At 35.3% G+C, this 15851-nt stretch overlaps 1 protein-coding gene across 1 annotated transcript in view; it reads right to left on the bottom strand.

Moving 5' to 3' along the window:
* Positions 1 to 4459, bottom strand: part of zgc:194930 — a 42429-nt gene extending 37970 nt beyond the window's left edge. Inside the window, 1 exon segment of the mRNA NM_001130770.4 lies at positions 4212 to 4459. The gene's annotated coding sequence lies outside the window, so the exon portion shown is untranslated.
* Positions 4460 to 15851: the final 11392 nt, after the last annotated feature.

The following is a 15851-nucleotide window of genomic DNA, read 5'->3' as shown; positions in this document are numbered from 1 at the left end:
CTTGGTGCTTTAAATATATCAGGTTTCACTTTTTGTTTTGCTTGAATGTTAAAGCAGCTCTCCTATGAATTGTCAGTCACTGATATGGCTCCCTGCCAATTTGAGTTTGAGACCCCTGGTTTAGAGACTGTCATTTCTAATTGATGTATTTATTTATTATTATTTTTTTTTGTATTTTTTGTATTTTTTGCTTTTGTTTTATTGCTAAGCTACAAAAAGCTAACTGAAATTAAATGTTTCAATTAAATGTTCTAAATGAATGAATGAATGAATGAAATTTTTTTTTAAAATGTACATACTGGCACCCGACAAATAGAAGACAATGCAGAGACATAGGCAGATTCTGCTTGGCTAGTGTAATTAGCATTGATTATATATATATATATATATATATATATATATATATATATATATATATATATATTAATTAATACCATTTAGAATAACGTTTTCTATGTTTTTCAAATATTAGGAAATGAATTAGAAAATTACCCTTCATATGTAGTTTGGTTTATATAGTCTTGCAATTAATTATAATTAGTATTTGAATGGGTGCATATATTGTAGTTATATAAGAAAAAAAATCAAACCATACTCCTGTTCAAAAGTTGCAAGAGGTTTTTTTTACAACGACACAATAATAGCATTAAAAGCAAGACATAGCGACATCAACAAAACTCATCGTATGCCCTTTTTCCAGCTATTTAGATCTTAACTGCAGTGCCTAAAAGAACTGACGCAAAAGGAACAGCTGTAATTCTCCGAGCGTCCCATGACAGTCAGCAAGGTGTTCAGAAACAGACGTTTGCTCCACAGCAACAAAGCCTCCACAACATCTTTGAATGCTGCAGATGAAGTATTTGTAGCATTAGCGATCACGATAACAGATCCATGGTCATAAGACAGAAGATTAACAAATAGGCCTTTGGTGATTAGTGTAGTGAACTACATAAAAAAAAAAAAAAAAAAAAAAAAAAAAAAAACTTATCACCACTAAATGTGCTGCCCTTCAAAGAGAGTCATGCTTACAAAGTGGGAAATGGCTAAAGGGAAAAGAGATGGGGAGATTAAAACTGTGAATATTGATCTACGGATAAAGGTGCTGCTTTGTCTTACAAAACGTCATGCTCAGATGTACAAAACAGGCTAGTCTGTGTACACACCAGTAGTGTAAATGTCAAGGTAAAATCCCGGAGCTTGACAGAGCACAAGACCCAGTGGGCCTTTGCAGGCCACCTCAGACCACACCTTACTCAGCACAGAAGACCTTGTCAAAAGGTAAACAGTGTCTGACTGTAAACACCTAGACAAACTGCATAAACCTGCTCAGCCCCCCTCAAAGCTACTGTAAACATTAACACAAGTCTACTAAGCCTATAGAGACTGGCTACGTGGAAAAGGCTAAACTATACTCTACAATGTGAGAGGGATATTTTTAAATGACCACAGTTGCTTATGAGCTTTTACTTTTAGTGTGAAGTGTTTAATACACTACTATTCAAATGAATTGCATTATCACAACAATGCGAGTTTAATTTCATGAAAATTTTATAAATAAACCAAAGAACAATAATGATAATCAGGGGCCTCATGTACGAAGACTTGCGTGGAAATCTTACTAAAACATTGCGTACGCACAAAGCTGTAAATGTGCGTACGCAGAAAAAAATTCAGATGTATGAAACACTGCGTACGCCGAGTCTCACGCATATTCTTTTGTACATCCGAATGAACGTGAAACTGAGCGCAACATGCACGAGCACAAAACCCCTCCCTGCCTCCTCCCCCGTATGAATATGCTAATGACTATGCTAATGAAAAAACCCAACGAAAAAGCAATGGCAAAATCAAGCAAAAAGAGAAACTTTGAACAGAATGTGAATTGGAGGTGCTGCTTTCGGGGGTAGACCGGAGAAAAGCGGTGTTATTTGCAAGTTTGTTCTCCGGAATTAACAACAAAAGAAAAAAATAGAGTGGGAGAGTTTAGCTGATACGGTTAACACAGTTGGGTCTGAACATCGCACTGAGTGCATTTAAAAAAGAAATAGTGTGATTTATATCTGTAAACTGTTGCAGTACCCTTAGCAGTCTCAGTGGCGCACCTCATAAGAAGCATGAGATCATGTACTGACACGTTCGAGCATAAACTCGGCTCGAATCCAGCGTCTGATTATCTCTTTCTTCTTTTTTTCCCCGCTACATATCAGATTTTGCCCACTATTTATCATGAGAAAGACTAGTAGGAATCATCAATAAGTTTGTGCATCATATTTTATTTGCACATTTATTGAATGGAAATGTTTCTGATTCACGCATGCAAATTCATCTTCAGATAGTGTCTTTATAGCAATGTGCATGCAGTAGATCGCTCAGATTACATTGGGAAAACAGGCTACTGCTGCAAATTGTGCTTTAATGTTTAGCTGGTCAAATGTATGGTATGGAAACCTTATATACCTGCTGAACCCGTCTCATACAGCTGCCATTGCAAGGCTCAGACACTTTGTAGAGAGGAATTTAACACAACTGCCTCTAGGAGTCGCCAATGGAAATAAAACAGACACGCACAAAAAATGTGCGTACGCCTGCCAGAAAGCTGCCGTGAACCTGCGCACATTCCCACGTTCAGTTCATTGTTAGTAAATCCAAACGTGAGCGATTCTGAGCGTGAAACCTGGCGTACGCAAAGTTTTTGTGCGTACGCAGCGTTGATACATGAGGCCCCAGGTGATTACAGTAGATATTTGTTAGGTAAGGAAAGCAGCATAAAAAAAAATTGATGGATGCAGCAAGTGCTAGAGATCATTGCTTTTTGTTTTATTATTTCTTCATACCTTAATTGTCAAAGGGCAGAACATCTACACCTTTTACAAACTACACACCTTTTTCTACAGGGTATATGCGAGTTCACAGTAGAATTAATGGCCTCAACCACATTTAAAATTATACAAATAACCACCAAACTACAGCTTGCCTGAATCACGTATATACTTTACCAAAACAAGGAAAGAGAGTTGCAAGGAATTAATTAAACCTGACAAATGCTGTTTTTATTTTACTAAATGTTCTCTAAAGCAAGAGATATTAATGGTTTAGGATATAAATATATAAAATATGAGAATAAGATATGGTTTAAGATTTTATATATAAAGAATACATGTAACAACAACATAATACATCATCACAAATAAATGTTATGAGCAATTCCAGCATTATGGATATGACTATTAAAAACTCAAAAAATAAATATACATAGAAAGTCTATGTGAAGTTTGTATGTTAGCTTATATTTAAACATCTAATCATCTAACAACTAATCACAGAGTTATAAGATCCAAAAAATATTAATCTGTAAATAATTTTTATATTATAAAAATATGTTATGGATGTGACCAAAAACGTTAACGAGTTTACAGTATACAACATAATAGAAATTCTTTGAATTAAACTGCACAACCCAAAAGAAACAATGCTTATCAAAAGGATAAGAGTTGATTTTATTTATTTATTTATTTATTTTAAAATGATTTTTTTTATTTTTTATTATTTAACATTTTTGCATTTATGAGGGAAAAGCTTGGCTATGGAAATGACAGATGTGAAATTGTCACTAGTTTGACTTTGGTTCAAATATAATAGTTTGAAAACATTGACATATATGTTTGAGTATTTTTTAAAGCACTGCAAAATATTTGCTTACACAAAAAATGTAGAAACAGCTTCTCTATTTTGGTGAAAACTTGTAGCAAGGTTGACATTTGCATTCAATTAGAATACAGCAAATAAATTAGTTTACAAAAACATCATGATTCTGTCTTCAGAGCTTTTACATCATTAGTCTATTCATTGCAACTAAGAAAAAGCTCAACACGACTTTTATCATGGGTTTAACACGAGGGTGTTATTTGTTTTCGGCTAGCTATCAATAGTCAAGTAAAACTTGCTTTCTTCTGTGTGCACGTACAATCTATAAACAATAAACTTAAACAACGAGTTGGTTAATAATAAACACCTGCTAATCAACTCGATACACTGTATCGCTCATATTCCCGAACAAAATCAGTAATAATACTGCAAACAAGACATATCGATATTAAAGTGCACTTTGTTTCTATTTAAATTTTTAAAGATGTCAAATAAGGAACTAAACTGATCCCTGCGCAACAGGTGAAAGGGAAAAACTTTGGCTCTTATATGATGTAAACCTTTACCTGTTCCACTGATGATGAAGGTGTGGCTGTCGTTTGCCAGATGGGCTACAATTTCACGGATAACTCCGGCGTTCATTTATTTTCCCAGTCTGTGTCTCCTAAATAAATTAAATTAAAACCGAAGCGACGTTAAGAAAGCGGAGTGTCCCAAAAACTTCTCCCATGACCAAAAGTCGTCGCGCGCACATCGCAGCCGCTTCCTCCTCCTTCCTTACGTGTATTTTCCCCTGGTGTTTTTGCTTCCGAGTAAACCAAGGTCCCCCGTGACTCCGCTCCTCCACACGTCCATTTGAATTTCAGACGGCAGTCCTGGGAAGGGCCTGAGCTCGGCACGTTAATGACAAACCATGTGACGACGGATCAGGAAAACTCAGCGAACTGGGAAACACACTTTAAATCTTTGGCACGCAGGAAAATAATTACAGCAGCAGCTGCACAAATGACCGTCATGCAGCCTAGGCAGGTGTAGCAGGTGCATTCAAGAGGATCTGGACAAAACAGAAATAAAAGCTAGACTTCTTTGTACTATGTTAGTGGTACTAAAGCATTTTATAAAAAGGGAACTTGAGTGGGATTTATCAGTGTGACCCACTAAAAGTTACTTTAAATGTTACATGGAGCTAGTGTAAATATCACTGGCTTTATCTTAGCATTCCTTCCCTTATTGGTTACTTGTGCTCGCAGTGTTTGCTTAATATTAATCAGTAGTCAGGACGTGTGTAGAGTGTGCGTTGCCTTAAGGTAAGCAAAAACTGACCATTTCCAATGCCAGCTGAGGGTTAAGTTTGTAAAATAACTTAAAATAACTTTGTGACTGGCAGTCAAGTGAAGTTTAATGTATTGTAAATTATAACATTTTTGAGGATGTAGCCTATAGCTATAGTTTGGTATTATTCTATATTTGTGAGGGTTACAAGTTTGAAAATGTTCTCACAAACACAGATGAACAATAAACCTGTCAAAAACTGACTCACAGTATGATGGCATTTAACTTATTAATATTTTAGGAGACAAAAAATAGTACAGGGGTCTAATCTTTTTTTTCTTGCTGTATTAAAGGAGTTAATTTAATAGTCCTTAATCATTTACTCACCCTCATTGTTATTCTAATGCTGCCTTCACTTGCTATTACTTTACTTTTCCCACAAGGGAAGTTGAGAATACAAGCATTTTTGTGTTCAAATTTGTCAGGACGAAATCAGGACGTCCTTTACGTCCTAACGACACCAGGTTTATTCTTGGCCATTTTTTTGTAAAAGTCTTAAAACTTTTAAAACAAAGAAATAACATTTAATTATGACTAGAATGTTTTGTCAAATTTGTTAACAACCTTATGCGTTCAGGGTGGTGCATTGGGTTGCACAATCGCCTCACAGCAAGAAGGTTGCTGGTTCAAGCCCCGGCTCTGTCTGTGTGGAGTTTGCATGTTCTCCCTATGTTGGCATCGGTTTCCTCCAGGTGCTCCGGTTTCCCCCGCAGTCCAAACACATGCAGTACAGGTGAATTGAATAAGATAAATTGGCCGTATAATGTATAGGTCTAAAAGAGTGTATGGGTGTTTCCCAGAGTTGGGTTGTGGCTGGAAGGGCATCCGCTGCGTAAAACATATGCTGGATAAGTTGGCGGTTCATTTCGCTGTGGTGACCCCTGATTAATTAAGGAACTAAGCTGAAAGGAATGAAGAAATAATAAACCTCATTCATTCACCTTGTCATATACTGTATGAGCATTAAATATGCTCAACCTTATATCTTCACCTGTATTTATCGACGCAGAACCCATTATACAAGTGTGCTCTTATAAATATCTGAGTGTTCACATAGATAGCTGGGGTACACATCAAGACAGTAATAGACTATTAAAATATTAGCTGACCCCTTGCACAGTTTTATTTCATGATAATGAATTATTGCCTTCTGGTAAACGATACAGGTTGCCTGTGTATAATTAGACTTTTGGGCTACGCAGTGGCGCAGTAGGTAGTGCTGTCGCCTTAAAGCAAGAAGGTCGCTGGGTTAGTTGGCATTTTTTTTGTGGACTTTGCATGTTCTCTCCCCGCGTTTGCGTGGGTTTCCTCCAGGTGCTCCGGTTTCCCCCACAAGTCCAAAGACATGTGGTACAGGTGAATTGTGTAGGCTAAATTTTCTGTAGTGTATGAGTCTGTATGGATGTTTCCCAGAGATGTGTTGCAGCTGTAGTGCATTCGCTACGTAAAACATATGCTGCATGAGTTGGCTATTCATTCCACTGTGGCAACCACAGATTAATAAAGGGACTAACTTGAAAAAAATGAATGAATAATTAGACTTTTAAATATTGTAATATTTGTTAGTTATTGAATGGTTGTGTTTTTTATGTCTGTTTGTTTAGTTTATGCAAATGTGGGCCTAGTGTCCATAAAAATGCATGTAAATATTGCTGTTTATAAAACATAAAAAGACACTTTAAATAGTTTTTCATGTATATAAATAAGAGAAGTAAAGGTGATGTAGCTGTTGTGGAGGAATAAAAAGCTAATAAAGAATACCAGTCAGTCACAGCAGCAGTTACTTTCTCCTTCACTTTGTTTAAATGGATAGTTCACAAAATAATATTTTTACCATGTGTTCACTTTCTAGAGAACTTTTTTACCTATCTATTTTTAAATCACTGTTAAAGGTAAAATAGCTTCTTTTTATCTTTGAGAAACATTGTTTTCAAACATTTTAATAATTTTCTCACGTATTTGTTGGCAAACTAGCGATCCTCTGCCCATCTTTGCTCCTAAAGAACTAGGACTTTCTTCACATGCTGCTTTTGTACCATATTTTACAGTAGTTACAATCACCTTTTAACATCACCTGTTACAAATCACATCATTATTTACCCAAAAGGGTATATAAGGAACTACACTAAAGAACTTTTAATGGGTCAGTAACCTGGGTTAAGCGTTTCCGGGGAAATGTATGGCATTGCAAAATCGACACGTTTAATGTCTGTTTTCTTTAAAAATCAGCAATGTCTACTGGCTGAGGGATATACAATATAAAATAAGTGTCAGATTGTACAAGAAGCACTGCATTACATTATCTTTTTCTTCACCATGTCTTTAAAATATAAACATTTAATTAACCCCAGTATATTCAACGGGGCTTCTCTGCTAGCCTGCCAATTCTGACGGGCGCATGCGAGTAAACAGCTTTTGTCTCGTTTTACGCTTTAACAATTATATGAATGCCAAGGTCTTTTTAACTGCTTGTATTTAATAATACCACATCGATGCTGTAAAAGGAACCATAAAAAATAGAAAAAAAGTCACATTAACCATTCACCGGAAATCTATCAGTATGGGAAGAAACCCTAGCTCCGCATATACACTATTTATTAACTTTTAGTATTTCTAAAATACATGAGGAACACATTGAATAATGTTTTATGTATTCTCTGCTATAAAATACAAGACAACGTAAATTTTGAAATTACTATTTTCTTTTTTTTTTTTTTTGCTTTTTTAACTCTTTCCCAACTTATTCTGATTTGGGGTTGTAGTTTTATACATGAGACAGAGTCTAACCTATCGTGTTTTATTAGTTTGTACAAATACACAAACCCTAAACCTATACCTTACAGTAATGCAAAAAACAGCTATTACTTTTGCACAGTGTGACAAAACTTATGATATATAGATGTTTTTATCCCATCTACCCTCAAAATAACAGACATCTAGGGTTGCCAGCTTTGTAACAAGGAAATAATTTACATTAATAATTGAATAACATTTCCCAGGATTGTATTTTGTGATGCAGGAGTCTTGATTTTTTGTTATTGCTGATTCCATTTTATGATTTTTAAAACAAATTGGCAGATTCTAATACTGATCACCTTTAAAGCTTGAAAAAAAAAGATCTGAATTTTCTGCATAGCAAACACTGCACTTTTATCCAAACAAAGGTGCTGCGTGCATTTACGTCATCAGCAAACGAGACAAGGAAGTCCTATTTGCTTGTTAAGTGGTGACAAAAATGGAATACTGTTTCCAGGTTCATGTCGCCATTCATTTGAATTGAGAAAATATTTGTTTATGAACACTTTTTTGGTCATATCACACATTAAAGGGATTTTTTTATAAAATCATGGTACACACGACAGTCTCTGGGCTTTCTGCATCACAGACATCAATATTTTAACAATTTATAAAAAAAATAATTACTTTCTGGCTATTGGATATTAGACATATTTGAAAGTATTACATCGCTTTGTAAATGTTTAATATTACCATTGTTGAGTCTCCCTATACAGTTTGATAGAGTCCACTTCCTGTGAAGACATACTTAACAAGTGGATAGGTACAAATCATATATATATAGCCTTATTTGTCCCCCACAGCATAAGGCCCTCCCGCTTGGAAGTCTCTGGTGTGCAGCGATAAGTACTGTTCTTGGAATAACTACAATCATGTGTGTTTGATAGTCATTAGTGTTGGAGCTAAACTCTGCAGGACTGTGGCCTTCCAGCTCTGAAGCTGCCCATTTCTGATATATGGCCAGCTCAAACCCATAGGAAACCTATTTATTTTAGGCAATCAAATACAGAAATTTAAATTTACTTGAGAGATTGATTTAATCCAAGTCATTTAATAAACACATACAACCACTTAGACATTTATTTTGATGTAAATATTGATTCGTGAATATCATTATAAGCTTAGACATACTGCTTGGGATGCAAGACCAAACCCCGTTGGCAGGGGCGGAGTCAACTAATAAGCTGTTTTATTCATTTTCTATCTTTTGTAAAATTTGTCTATAACCATTAAGATTTTAATGTTATTGCTTTGCTTCTTTTCAACCTATTTCAAGCCCCTGTCAGATGATAAGCACTGTGAGCTTGCTAAGTTAGAGCCTGCTAAAATAAAATATAACTACCCAGTGAACAGTAACGGTCGCCGATTCACAAATTCAGTTCATATGAAAAATGGTTAAATTGACTGGGAATTAAATTTGATTTAATTGTACGTTAAGATAACACAACAGTTTCATGTCACAAAAATTGATACACAAATATTAAAATCTAATCACAAACATGGCTAATAAACTGTATTGTTAGTTTGTGAAAGATCTGTCTGTCTGTCTATATATATATATATATATATATATATATATATATATATATATATATATATATATATATATATATATATTAGAGGTGTGAACCTATACTGGTCTCACGGTTCGGTTCGGTTACGATTATCATGCCTTCGATTCGGTTCAATTCGATATTTCGGTGCATCACGGTGCATTGACGATGCTTTCCATATACAGTGTTATATTTTAGAGGAGAGGCTATAACAAGCTGTCTGTGTAAACACACAGAGACACAGCACCACACTGTCTCTCATTCAAAGACAAACATAGACAGCACCAAAGAAACAAACACACACACACACACCCACACACACACGCACACACACTTAAGCCCTCGCAACAGGGAGAGCTCGCGAAGAGCGGAGCAGAAAAAAAAAAACGAAAAAAATAAGCCCTTTTTCGACGGTCCCTTGCTGAGAGCTGCTCTCAGCGCGAGCTATCCCGGCTAAACACATATTGCGAGGGCTTAAACGGAGCAGTGCTCGTAGTGTGGAGCAAAAAGAAAGAAAGACAGCTGTGAAACATAACCAGCTTTGTCTTTTTGTAGGAAACACACTTTAGATCTTTTTAGGGTAAGAGGTTTTTGAGTTATTGCCGTCTGTAACTGAATGTGTGTCAAGAATATCGAAAACAAAACCAACTGAACTGTGCTCCTTTCTGGCGCCCTCCTGCATATACAGCGCCCTTAGCATTTGCCTATGGTGCCTATGCCACGAACCGGCTCTGAGTTGCCTGAGTGTTGTAAATACTCGCGCTCACCTCCCTCGCGACAGAGCGCACAGGAGATAAATGACGTCAGTACATAATAACCGGTTATGATTATTACTGCATCACGGTGCACCAAAGAAACAATTAATTTTGACACCCCTAATATATATATATATATATATATATATATATATATATATATATATATATATATATATATATATATATATTAGGGCTGGGCATCTAAGCTATAATGCCGATCCGATACGCATCTCGACACAAAGAATACGATCCGATATATTAGCGATACATTTGTGACATATTGCGATGCAACACGATACGATTCACACCCATATCACGATACAATGCAATAATTCAGCACTAACTAATTAGATCAAGTTTATGAGATTATGTGAAAGAGGATGCTGTGCCATTGAATGAGTTTGATTATTTATTAACCAAGCAAAACCATGACTTTTTTTACAAACTGGCTTTTCTCTCAGAGCCAGAGTGTCAGTTTACAGTAGAGGGCCATTTTAGAACATATAGCACATATTATTTAAGTATTTTCAAGATAAACAGAATGTATAAGTGCAATATATATTAAAATACATATATTTGCACTCTTTCAACATAAAGGTTTAGCATTGCACAACAAGAATTGTGATTTAACTTTTCAACTATGAAAAAAGTTTTACAAAGATATATTTTGCCACTGAATATTCAAAACTAAAGGTCGTGAACTAGCAGTGTTATGCTGCTTTGAAACATCACTGTCACTGTAAACAACAGGCTAATAAAAATATAACAAACCAGCAATCTTCTTGCTGTGAGGTGGTCAAACTACCCACTGTGCCACCGTGACACCCATTGTTTTTATCATTATTATTATTAATAATATTATTATTATAAATAAAAAAAAAATTAACAGGAGGAGGTGTTTAAAACCTTCATTCTAAGTGACACTAGGCTGAATATATTTGCAGATGAACAATGCAATAACATCCGTTATTGGCGTAGAGTGCACAAAACTGTTCTCACCACTTTTGGAGCTGGTAGCTACAGTTGAAGCAGTGCAGGAAGCCGGGGATGTAGGAACACTGGAATGCTTTCACAACAACACCGTGGCGCCGCTTTAAGTGAGATTTCAGATTAGTCGTACTGCCCGCGTATTTACAGATGCGCGGCACATTTTGCAAATTACATCTGTCCTGTCATGTCGTCCATCCTTAAATCCATAATGTTGCTTGACATACTTTAGATTTAAAACTCAGTGGGGAATAAAATGTTTGTTTTGCTTCTCGCGCTTTCTGAGGGCGCACCACTAGCTTCATCCGCACACCTGATACACTGAGTTGTAGTATAAACGTACACATCTGCAAATCCGTTGCTAAGGCTTACTTTATGTAGGTCGATTAAATTATGCGCCAAAAACAGGTTGACAACACTTGCTAATAAATAAAAAATACATTCTATGTTAAAAATATAAGCTGTATCTTGGAAAAACCGATGCATCTCGCAAAAACCGATGCATCTCGATTTGCTTCCAAAATTTCATTCATCCTCTGATGCTCTACCGATGCACTCGCATCGTGCACGCGCATGACCGCGCATCAATACATATCGATAAATCTTCCCATCCCTAATATATATATATATATATATATATATATATATATATATATATATATATATATATACACACACACACACACACACACACACACACACACACACACACACACACACACACACACACACACACACAGTATATATAAATTGTGTTTTAGTAAATTCAAATGACCTTACAAATGCAAGTGTAATCCAACACCTTATTTGCAATCATCATTTGTCAGCTCTGTCAGCAGCCTGCAGCATTATCAAATCTGGTGTAATACATGCTGGCTTATTGTTTGCTGTAAATACTATTATATAAAATTTCCCTTCCTTTTTGACAGATTAATCACAAGTGCATTTCAAATAAATACTACTAATTAAAATACACTTAAACAAAATATAGTGATTGAAAGTAATAAAACCCTTATTTATCATAATACTAAAGGCTCTTCTTGAGGACAAAATTGGCATATTAGATTAATCAACAAACAATGTAAAATGTAACAATGAAGTATGACTGCAGAAAATTCAGCTTTGCCACAATATGAATAAAAGGCATAATAAAATATATTTTGACATTATATAATGTTTTGAATGAAATAAAGGCAGCATTGGTAAAGCCTAGACACAATATGACTGCACACTTTTAAAGTTTATCAGTTCTATTTTATTGATCTATTTTTAAGCCACAGCCATTTATTTTGTACACACAAAATCATGCAAAAGAATTTAACAGCAGTACATTTCCACTCCTACTTAGAATACTCGCACCAGGAAATGAAAGCAGAAACTGGAGGATGATCAGAATAAGCATGCTATTTTAAGTAGTGCAAATATTGACTATTTGATGACAATTGTGCTGTTACAGCACAGCAAGTTCCTAGAGGGAGATGACTAAGAGTGTTTATGCCGTGATGAGTTGATGTAAAAAAAAAAAAAAAAAAGTAGAATGCATTTGTTGTTGTTTTTTTTTTTTTTTTTTTCTGACACACAATATGCCAGTTCCATAGTCATCACAACAGGGGGCTGATGTCACTGGTTCAGTTTCCATAGAGACCACACACTGGCATTCCTGCCCTTAGATACCATTTGTTTGTGTGTTGAAGCCTGCACTGATGCACACATGTGCGGGAGATTTGGGATGTGTGCAAACAGTAATTGAAATTGATATGGAATTGCACTTACCCACTGTTTGACACACTTTAGCACACATTCGAGCACTGCACAGGGGAGGAAAGCTATTATCAGCCAAATCATTCAAGGTTTCAGTTTCAGATTGGGTCATGCAGGGAATATTTTTAACAAAGATTTTCTCATGTACACTATATGTCTCTTGAGGGTTTAGTGTGATGAAGTAAGTTGAGTAAAAAGAAAGATTTGTATGAGCTAGATTATAAAAGGTATAACTGTAACTGTATGCATTTAAAAAAATTTTATAAAGCACTCTGCTTATACTTTCTTTCATAAAGAAAATTGGGTTAGACTTTATTTTTGAGGTGTCTTTGTTATAGTCTTTGTTACATCCCTGCAGGCACAGGACATTAACATGATGTCACATTGATGTTGTACTCCAGCGTACCCCTATGTTGTGGGGACGTTAGATTTTGTTTGGAAATGAAAATCGGTTTGACTTTAGAACCCAAAGTCAGGCCGGCGTCAAGGTCAAACGTCCAACCTATAATCAACCTACACATTGACTGATTATAATCAATCCCACATTGACATTATGTGGTTACCACTATGAAATCTAAGAGACGTTGGATTTTGGTCACTTTCCAACACAACCTAAAATCAACCAAAAATCAGTGTAATTAAAAGTAGATATTGGACATTAAAGTACATTAACATTAAATAACATTGCACTTAGACGCTGGCTAGACATTGATTTTGGTCACCTGTTGTCATAACCTAAATCTAACCTAAAATTAACGTCTTTTGATGTTGTGTGCCTGCTGGGATTTAACTACCACAACTTTATGGTTGGGGTTAGGGTTGCATGTAATTATGCATAATTAATTTGTATTACTTACAGTTTTTCTCAGTTGCTGTGGTGCATTTCTCACAACACTAGTGCATTTCTGCACAACAGTTAATGCATTTCTCAAAACAATTGGTACAAACTGCAAAACCTAGATAACCTGCAAAAGCGCATCACATGTTAAAAATGGATAGTTCATGTCTAAAAAGCAAATATTGATGTTGATCAAAGTGTCAGTGTCATCAAGATAAAAAGTCCTGACACCATTGTTTATGAACAAGATAGTCAATTGGCTTTGTCATTTTTTTCATTATGACAGTTTACTCTGTACATTTTTTCAATGCCAAAAAGTCAGATGTTGGTGACACTTCCTGAAAATGCTCAAGACAGCACTATATACTATTTGCACAGCCATTTGAAAACTACAGTAAAGTTAGACATCACTGCATTTAGTGAGGTGTCTAAGTACAAGATACTGACTATGTATGTTTCACATTTTTACTCTGCATTTGCTCTTTACAATTCTAATTTATTCACAGCATTGTGCAAAAGAATAAATACACCCTTATTTACAACAAACAAACTTTCTTTGGGTAGAGCTGTGCACAACTGTAAACAATATTGCAGTATATATCGCAACTGAACCTACAACACACACAGGTCTGTAAATCATTCATAAAATTGTTCAATTTTGAAGAAATTGTCAGGAAAATAAAGATTTACATTTTTTTAAATAAAATTTGCTAGACAGATTTTGAAAAATAGTTCAACATTTTTGTATGTAATGACTCAAGTAATGAAATGAGGACTATTAGTTTTATATGGAATGACTATTCAGCATTTACAAGTTTAGTTAATTTTGACTGACATGACATAAGCAAGTGATAATGTTATAAACAGCAGAGTTGTGTGAAAGCAATTGATGCACGTCCAAAAGCTTTCACAATGTGTTGGAAGGAATGAGAAACTGCTACTATGCTGTGCACAAATGACTAATTGTTTTGAGAAATGCATAAACTGTTGTGCAAATGTAAATAGTGTTGTGAGAAATGCACCAAAGCGACTGAGAAAAACTGTAAGTAAATACATGCAACAATGTTTAACAAAGGAATCTTAAAATAAAGTGTTACCTTAGAAAAGGGGTTTGTAAATGTTTTAGCCCGCGCCCCCTAAAATAACAATGCCAGTGATTTTGACCCCCAAATTCCTCTGAGGTGGTTATAAATACAGGCTACAAATGTTAGGCACACAGCAATGACCCTGTATAGACATGAGCGGATAGACAACACAAAATAGTGCAACAATCTAACAACCATATCTTTTTAATAATTATTTATTAATTTGTGTAATACTCAAACTCCGCGGACCCAGTACGTCATCGACTTTTGCTTTTAAATGTAAAGGGCTAGCATTGCACCAGACCCCCTTAAGTAGTTTCGTTTAAAAGTGTAGAAGCTATATTTTATGCATATTTGCATGACTTTGGTTTTTAATTTTACTGTACAAAAGTTATTTACACATAAATACACAGTATTTTGGATACCCGAGCTGGGTATTGAACATTGGTTCATTTTCATGTTTTTCATGTGGTTCATATATGACACATGTACAAGTTATAGCACAAATGAAAGCTCTTGCCGGTACTCATACGGTTCTAGCATTCTTTTTACTGAATTATTTTCACATATCAAATAGCTGTCGAATGAATTGCTGTGTTTCCATGGCGGAGAAGTGAAAACAATACATTTATGATCAATAAGCAGCCCAAGATAGCACAGATAGCTGTCATCTCTTACCTTATGCTGTGCGCTTCAGGGCCATTTCTCCTCTGTTTTTGGTGTGATGTGCATAAGTAATCCTTTTATATGTCTGAAGTGGTCCAAACCCAGTGAATTATGTTTGATCAAACAAAAGAATAGTGAAATATGTAAACAAGGATCGGTCCCTGTGGCTTGTATAGCACCTCTTATCAGTTAAAATACAACAACTTTTGCATAGATTATAGTAGAGACATTTTTTTTCCCTATGTTTACAGACATGTGCTGGAACTAACAAAATTAATTACAACAAGCTAGACCACACAAAACCTAAAAGGTACACTTTCCAATTTGAGTTTATAAAAAAATACAGAAGCGCTTTTTTTTTTAGGTGTTCATTATAACACAGACAACATATACAGGTATTTTAAACACTTTCAATAGTGTTTTATGAAAA

This window comes from Danio rerio, chromosome 7, assembly GCF_052040795.2.
Source record: "Danio rerio strain M-AB ecotype USA chromosome 7, GRCz13ab, whole genome shotgun sequence".
Taxonomy (NCBI): domain Eukaryota; kingdom Metazoa; phylum Chordata; class Actinopteri; order Cypriniformes; family Danionidae; genus Danio; species Danio rerio.
Note: the sequence above shows the minus strand (reverse complement) of the source record. Positions and strands in the feature narration are given on the sequence as shown.